Here is an 8,832-nt window from a genome sequence, read left to right as displayed (position 1 = left end):
GAGACCCTGTCTCAAAAAATGTAATAATGATAATAAAATAAAAACATAGGAAATAATTTTTTTTAATTTGTAGTTTCCTCACTACCATTTTAAAAAACAACTTTTAAATGCTTTCTTCTCTATGTGGAACACTATCTTTCTTCTAGTTGTAGACCAGTTTTGAGTGAAATGTTTGTAATATATGAAAATACATTTACTAGAGAAAATTGTGCTGAAAAGATATGAATGGGTCAAGATGAACATATGATATTTGAAATGGTCTTAAGGTTTTGTTTGTATAAGGCAATTTTCTAGGTTTACATTAAATTTGGCCTAAAGCTGACTTTTTATATGTTTTAAGTTCAACCTAAAGATTTCTCCATACATAATAAACTGCAAGCCAACTTGATGTGTAAAGAGATTATAACCTACATGTCTAACAAGTAGCAGAGTCTTAGCCAATCACAGTCGCCAAATGTCAGTCAACCACAGTCAACCAAATGTTCAAGCCAGGTTGAAATAAGGGTAATATCCATTTGTAACCAATCTAGCTGTTTCTGTACCTCACTTGATTTGAGTGAGCCAGGTGGGAGGGGTTCCCTGGAGATACTCCAACCAACCTGCCCACTGAAGTGGAGACGCGGGAAGTTCATGACATTTGCAGCAGAGAGGAGCCTGGCCCCTCCTCTTCCTGTGGAACCTGGGATTCCAAAGGCCAGGCAGGAAGTACTCTAGCAGGGACTGTGGCTTAGCAAGAGTCCCTGTTTCCTCCTTTTCTTCCTTTTCACCCAATAAAACCCTGTCTTACCATTCAAATTGTCTGTGAGCCTAAATTTTTGTGGCCATGAGACAAAGAATCCTATCTTTAGCGGAACTAAGGAAAAGTCCTGCAACATGTGTACCATATGTCACTTTCTTTTTTTTGTCCATAAATTTTATTCAACCACGAGATAGCCCTGGTTTTCCTCTGAATCCACTCTAGATCCTAGGGGGTTGCCTGATTTGTGAATCATTCTTTGCTCGGTTAAATTCTGTTAAATTTGTCTAAAGTTTTTCTTTTAACAGGTGGTATTACAAGCAGAATCTGAAGTAGAGCTTCCAGTCACCTCCAGGAGGATCCTGTGGCCAAGCGAGGTACCTGATGAGCCCACTGTGTCCACTGCTGTCTCACAACAACTAGGGAAGGTAAATTTTTTGTCAATTTTGAAAACTTTAGAGATTTGTATTTTGAGCTCTTTGAGTTTGTTCAAGCAAATTTTTTATCCACACTGGGCTAAAAATTAGGACATAAACTGGACTGATTCTAGTTTTGGATTGAATCCAAAAACGAACTGGATTGGATCTTGATATAAGCCTCCAATATATAAGTGGGTCACGCATAAACTGGCAGCAATGGCAATACTGCAAGGAGTGCAAACTCTGGCTTCCAGAAATTCATAGGGATTTTGTGTTCTTTTTTTTTTCTTACATGCTTAGATAGGGAAATCTCATTAGCTAAGTTGATCACAAAGATCATAGAGGCAAAGTCAAGATAGAGTATAAAAATTTTAATTTCTGAAGGACTTACTCTACCCTTCATGCTATACCTACCTTTACATATATGTAGGTATTTGGCCCCAGAGGCAGCAAATACTTACTGTCTGGACGGCGGGAGAGGGAAACAAAGAACAAAGGTGACTAAGATGGCGTACTTGCGGGTTCTTCATCACCAACTTTCCCGCGCCGGGAAAGGCACAGGTCAACTGCGCAGGCGCAGCATGACGTCCGACCGAGGAAACCGAAACCTACCTGGCCGCGCCCACCGCACGGCCCTCCACCCGCCTGCATCCCGCCTACTGCCCTCCCACTCCCGGGACCAAAACATAAAAGCTGCTCCCGGCAGGCGCTGGGCGCAAACTTCCTCAGCCCCCTCCTCAGATGCGGACCTAGGAACCTCACCCGAGAACGCAGGAGTGACTTCCTTGGCCTCCCCGCCGGAGACCGGTGAACCTCGCCTCCTCTTTCTTTACATTGGCTAGGTAATAAAGTCTCCTTTTTATCTTGCCTACTTGCCTTTTCTCTGGCGCTGGCTCTGGTGGTTGCATAAAACAAATCACTTACTAAAATGGCAAAATCTTACTAAACATAATTTTAAATTATGGTAGAACATTCCAAATGAACAACATTACACTTTAAGGAATGCATTTAAAAATGACAGCTCCCAAAGAAGGCTCACCCAGGGATGCTTATTGATGTGTAGAAACTTATAAAAAGATTTCGATATTTTATTGTCCCTTTTAAAAGACTCTTTACAAAAGGCAAATAGAAAGCATGAGTGACTAATGGATTTTAAAACTTTGACTCTGTTAACCTGTTGGTTTAGTTAGTATCCTGTCCTAAAGGCAAAAAACAAGTTGGATGACAGTTTATACATAATGGGCCCTCAGGTAAATACATAGGCTTCCTTCTTTCTCAGAGCTATTCGTGCTGAGTCCAGGCATAGATAATGTTTTCTTTGCCTTCTTTCTTAATGGGCTCCACCCTAAACTGAGTAATTTTAGCTAAGAAACAGAAGCTAAGTTAAAAAGACCACCTATGGAACTAAAATCAGTTTCTAAAATACACCTTTCTGGCATTTAGCTGGCTATTTTGAAATGCTTTTGTATAATACATTTACATTTACAATGGAAATTTCCATTTGTAAGGATGTCTGCTTCTGAGCACTGGGAAGAGAGGGAGGACTGAGTCGCTGGAAATATTTACAATGAAAAAGGCATTGGTTTAAATTTATGTAACAAGCCAAACTTTGTTTAAGGTGCTTTTTCTGGCCATCTTATCTTAACCAGGCCTTCACCTGAACCTCCCTTCCTTGGTTTTGGCAAATGATGGTATTTAGGCCCGAGCTAGTAAGTAGTTTTTAGGAAAGATGAATGGACCCTTAGAAGAATGGGTAATGGTTTGTGTCAAAGTTTGTCTGAATGTGAAGTCTCCTTTCCTGTGATAAAATTTAATCTTCCCTGGTTGCTGGAACACCTAAGGAAATTATTAAGCATAATTGAGTTCCTTTGGAAAATAGACAAGGAATTCAAAAAGCTTTGCTTTGTTTAACTATTGGTAGCAATAATATACCAAAGTGACATATTTTAGTGTAGCATTTTCTAAACTTCTTCAATAGTCAGCTTTTTAAAAATAACCAATCCATGTATAATTGTTAAGAACTAATAATGTAGGCAAAGGCAAATGGCATTAAAATTGCAATTGAACTTGGAGTTTCAAAACTCTTTCAGCAATTTAAAAACTTAAAGTAATGTTAAATTAAGTAATAGATTCTCATTAAATATCTGAATCATTTCTAAGCAAGTTAAAATCCTGAAACATTGTTAAACATAAGTTGCTTATATATTCCAACATCTTGCTTTTATATAGTATAGAGAAGCAAAATATATTTGGATATGTTAAGAAACAAAAAAGTGAGGAAACATGACTTTCTAAAAATTATAACATTGTTTTCATCTATAAATACTGATATAAAACAGTTCAAAATGGCTCACATCCTAGGATTTTCACTGGAAATTAAGGTTACTAAGAGTTAAATTGTTATTAATGTAAGGTACAGTGAGTTCCTGTTCAAAGGTTTAATTTGTTCATTTTCCTTATTCTTCATTCCTATAAACAACTCGCTTGTACCTCCTCGCCCCTAGTTACCAGCTTAGTTACCTGGTTTGTAAACAACTCTTCCCGCCAGTCCCGACCTGTAACTCACATCCCCCTTTCCTTCCTTATTTGGGAAAATATTCACAAATAGCCATTCAGGTCAGCTTAGATTGTGCGGTCTGACCCCAGCCCATGGTGGGAGTGACACAGAGGTAGGGACTGTGTTAGGAATAAAAACCCCTTCCCTCTTTTCTTTGGGGTACTCTAGGAGTAGCCAAAACTGTGAGCAGCACCCTTCTGCAGAAGTAAACTTTGCCTTGCTGAGAAACTCTCTGTTGGAGTGCTTGTTCTCTTGGCGACCGTAACCTCTTATTTCCAACAACCTGGGTATTCATCTGGGATCCCATTCTCCTCTGGGGAAGGGTCTCTGATCCCCCCCATGAGGAGACACGTTCTGCTGCCTTATTGCAGTGGCCTTGGGGGTAAGGAATCCAGACCCACTGACTTTGACAAACCCAGACTCTCAGCAATGTGGGATGAAAAGGCCTACAGATACCACAGTGACCAGGTAACTTTGTCCAAAAACCAAGGTAAGGAAAACCACAGGGGTGGTGAAATACTTCCTTGGTGGTCAGGACATCCTGGTGGTTGAATGTGTGTGAATGAGACGCATAATTGAGTGTGAAGTGAAAGCAGGGTAGTGCAGGAAACCTCCACTGGGGGCGTTAAGCCTCTAGGGCAAAGGGTGCAAGAAATCTCTGGTAAGAGAGGTTGAGCCCCACAGACTCAGAAAACTTGGGGAAACACCTAAAACTTCCAGGATGGGAAATATCTCAAGCAAGGCAGAAAATAAAAAGTATAAGAGAGATAATAAAATTCCCTCCAATAGCCCACTGAGGAAATACAAGAGACTTAAGGGAAATGATAATTAAAGGAATTAGAGAATCGGTGCCCCACACCCAGAATATTACCAAAGCCTTTAATATACAGTGGAGAAAGGATAAAGGACCTATGGCTTAAGGAGCTTAAGGAGGCTTAAGGAGCAAATGAGAAAGTATGCTGGCCAGAATTACAAGAATCCCTGGGATAAGAGATGCTAAAACTCCACTTTGTCACCAATAGTTGGCCAGATATTACAAGGAAATTACAGAAGATAGAAAATTGGAAAGACTGTCCCATAGAGGAACTTTTAAGAGAGGCCCAAAAGGTATACGTACGAAGGGATGAGGAAAGGCAGAAGCAAAAGGCAAAAATTATGCTGTCTACCCTACAACAGGGGACTCTTCAACAGGGAGCCCAGGGAAATAGAACCTGTAAGACTTCCAAATACCTGGCTGTCAGAGCCTACACAGGAGGCAAAGGAATAAAGACAGAAGGCCAGGAAGTAGAAAGAGGAAAAAGGCAAAACAAATATTTCAAATATGGAAAATAGGTCACTTTAAAAGAGAATGCCCTAAGTGGGAAAAAGACAAGGAAGTCATCCCAATTACGGCTTTTGAGGAAGAATAGGGGGCTCTATCTTTTCTATCTTGAATCCCACCAAGAGCCTTTGATATATTTAGAGGTGGGACCCAACTCCGAGCTAATTATTTGTCTTAATCAACTCAGGGGTGGCTCACTCCTCTGTTTGTCATTCCCCATCTGGTGTAATTTGTTCACAAGAACAACAACTTATTTCAGGAGTGAAGGGAGAAAGATTTCAAGCAAAAATTTTAGAGGAAACAAAAGTCATATACAAAAATAAATCAGCTAACATAAAATTTTTGTTAATACCAGAGGCAGGAAGTAACCTACTAGGAAGAGATTTAATGCTAGAATTAGGTTTAGGCCCCTATGTTAACCAGGGAAAATTTGTCAACTCCCTAAACTTACTCACTACTTAGATGAAGAGTATATCTGTTCTAGTATCTGGTCAAGAGAAGGTAATCAAGGAAAGCTACCAGTTCTTCTAATCCATGTCGAATTAAAAATTCTTGGGGAAGTAGTAAAAAGAAAATAATACCCTATTCCTTTAAAAGCTAGAATAGGTTTAAAACCTATAATTGAAAGCCTTGTCCATGATGGACTCCTTGAACCCTGTATGTCCTCTTATAACACTCCCATATTGCCTGTAAGGAAACCAGATGGGTTATATTGGTTAGTACAAACCTAAGGGCTATTAATCAAATAGTTCCAACCACCCACGCTGTTGTTCCCAATCCTTACACTCTTATTAGTAGGATCCCACACAACCACCAATGGTTCTACGGGTTAAATTCTACTAGTAACTTTCCTACATTTGAAACAAAAGATCATTCCTTAAAAACTATATATTTGGTCTGTCTCCCACCCTTTCCTCCCTTAGGACTCAAGGTCTCTTAGCGCAGACTCCACCCCTAGAATTTCCAGTTCACCAGCGCCAACCCAGAGATCACATCCTTGTCAAAAGCTGGAAAGAGGGAATGCTTGAGCCCACCTGGGAAGGACCTTACCTTGTGCTCCTCACAACTGAGATAGCAGTCCAAACTGCTGAAAAGGGGTGGACCCACCATATGTGAGTCAAAAAGGCATTGCCCTCTCCAAAGCCATGGACTGTTGTCCCAGGGCCAACTCCCACCAGAGTAATGTTAAAAAGAAAAGTTTAATCTGTTTCTTCCTCCTTTTCCTCTTCTCCCCAGCTACTTCACATCTTATTCCAAAGCCAGAGAAAGCTAGCCTCTTCAGAAAAGTACTCCTGCACCAAATGAGCACAGGGCAGTCATGGGAAGTTCTGTTTTGGTTGGGGGGGATGTGGTCTGGACAATCAAGTATTGAGGCTGGACCTCTCCAGGAGGAGGTTCCACTAACCTAAAGCCTTACATCCACTTTACAAAAAAGACAACTCCCTCTAATTGTCAACTCCAACAATGTAACTCTGGGCAAATCTCTATTACTGTCACCACCTCTGCCAATACTAACCCCACTCTAGGTCGCTTCTATGGCACAGAAGCTGATGTTCCTGGAATAGACCCTATAGGATCCTTTGAAATGCACTTCATTGCTCCTCCACCCTCTTCCCTTCCTCCGCCTTCTAAACCTTATTCCAATCAAACAGTTGTTCTTTACGTACCCAATGATGAAACTATAGTAAACATTGTCAAAGTTGAGGATTTAAAAGAAACCCTAGCCATAGAAACCGGGTATCAAGATGTAAATGCCTGGCCGGAATGGATTAAATATTCTGTTCACACCCTAAATAAGAGCAATTGTTACACTTGTGCAACAGGCAGGCCAGAAACCCAAATTGTTCCCTTTCCTGTTGGTTTGGATGGTCCTCCAACCAACAGAGTATGTGCTGTATGGTAGCTGTCTTGCAAGACCCTGCAGCTTGGGGCAATAAGGCATGCTTAACTCTCTCACTGCTATTCTTGGAAGTTTAGGGCCCTGCAGGTCAGCCCCCAAGGGCCTTCTGGCCTCCGGTTAACAGTGTCATTTTTACCTTGGGTCTCTCACGACAAAGGGAAGATTTAGCATTCCTCAGAAGCCTAATGGGATGCAGTGAGTCCAAGCCTTTTCAGAAGCTAACCAATCTGTCTGCCTTTGTTCATCCCCAGGCGGATGTATGGTGGTATTGCGGTGGACCACTATTGTGCACTCTGCCAAGTAACTGGAGCGGCACTTGCACTCTACCCCAATTGGCTATCCCTTTTACCCTGGCATTTCATCAACCAAACAGAAAGGAAAATCTCAAAAAAAGAAGTGCCTCTCATGGGTCTTTTGACCCTCACATTTATATAGATGCCATCGGAGTTCCATGAGGGGTACCAAATGAATTTAGAGCCCAAAATCAAATAGCCGCAGTATTTGAATCTGCATTACTCTGGTGGTCTACTACAAATAAAAATGTAAATTGGATAAATTACATTTACCATAATCGAGATGGAACCATAACAAAGGCGCTACAAGGTCTTACTACCTTAGCCAATGAGTTAGCTGAAAATTACAGAAAATCAACCCCTTCACTAATTTAATGGAAAAATGGTTTGGCAAATAAAAGAGACTCAAGACCTCAATCCTCACCTCCCTTGCAATTGTCATAGGTGTACTTATTCTTGTAGGATGCTGCATTATACCCTGTGTCCGCAGATTACTGCAAAAACTTATTGAAACAGCCCTCACCTAAAACCTTCTCCAATTCTCCCCTGCCTTATTCAGATAAACTGTTACTCTTAGAAAATCAAGAACAACAACAAAGCCAAAATACGTTAGACAAATTTGAAGAGAAAGAATTATAAAAATCAAAAGGGGGGAAATTGTAAGGCACAGTGAGTTCCTCTTCAAAGGTTTAGCTTGTTCAACTTCTTTGTTCTTTGTTTCTCAAAACAACTCCCTTGTACCTCCTCACCCCTAGTTAACTGCTTTGTAAACAACTCTTTCTTCCCACCAGCCTCGACCTGTAACTCCTGTCCCATTTTCCTTCCTTATTTGGGAACATATTCACAAATAGCCAATTGGGTCAGCTTAGATTGTGTGGTCCGACCCCAGCCCATGGCGGGAGTGACACAGAGGTAGGGACTGCATTAGGGATAAAACTCCTTGCGTCTTTTCTTTGGGGTGCTCCAGGAGTAGCCAAAACTGTGAGCAGCACCCTTCTGCAAAAGTAAACTTTGACTTGCTGAGAAATTCTCTGCTTGAGTGCTCATTCTCTTGGCAACTCCAGCCTCTTATTTCCCATATTAATGTGTTTAGCATTAATGTGTATGATTAAAACTACTACGTTAATGTCTGTGATTAAAACACAACATTAATGTGTGTGATTAAAACTACTAAATGAGATAAATAATTTCATCTGCAAAGGGTACAAGAAAAACAGGATGTGTTTTGGGGAAGAAAGATTATGAAGAAGATATAAAATGTCATTTTGTTAAAAGAAAAAAAATTTCCATTTTAGAGATGACTTAAAGGTTGTTTTAAAATGAAGGAATAAATACAAAAAGTAGAGATAAAATGGATATTGAAGACATGCATACAGCCAACAGACACATGAGAAAATGCTCATCATCACTGGCCATCAGAGAAATGCAAATCAAAACCACAATGAGATACCATCTCACACCAGTTAGAATGGCAATCATTCAAAAGTCAGGAAACAACAGGTGCTGGAGAGGATGTGGAGAAATAGGAACACTTTTACACTGTTGGTGGGATTGTAAACTAGTTCAACCATTATGGAAAACAGTATGGCGATTCCTCAAGGATCTA

At 40.5% G+C, this 8,832-nt stretch overlaps 1 long non-coding RNA gene across 1 annotated transcript in view; it reads left to right on the top strand.

Moving 5' to 3' along the window:
- Positions 1-1,061: 1,061 nt before the first annotated feature.
- Positions 1,062-8,832, top strand: part of LOC108532086 (uncharacterized) — a 10,770-nt gene continuing 2,999 nt past the window's right edge. Inside the window, exons 1-3 of the long non-coding RNA XR_001886348.1 lie at positions 1,062-1,164; positions 1,586-1,997; positions 5,957-6,145. This is a non-coding gene — a long non-coding RNA (uncharacterized LOC108532086). The remainder of the gene's footprint in view (positions 1,165-1,585; positions 1,998-5,956; positions 6,146-8,832) is intronic.

Source organism: Rhinopithecus bieti, unplaced genomic scaffold (genome assembly GCF_001698545.2).
Source record: "Rhinopithecus bieti isolate Rb0 unplaced genomic scaffold, ASM169854v2 scaffold_7673, whole genome shotgun sequence".
Lineage (NCBI taxonomy): Eukaryota > Metazoa > Chordata > Mammalia > Primates > Cercopithecidae > Rhinopithecus > Rhinopithecus bieti.
This window is presented reverse-complemented; position numbering and strand designations above follow the sequence as displayed.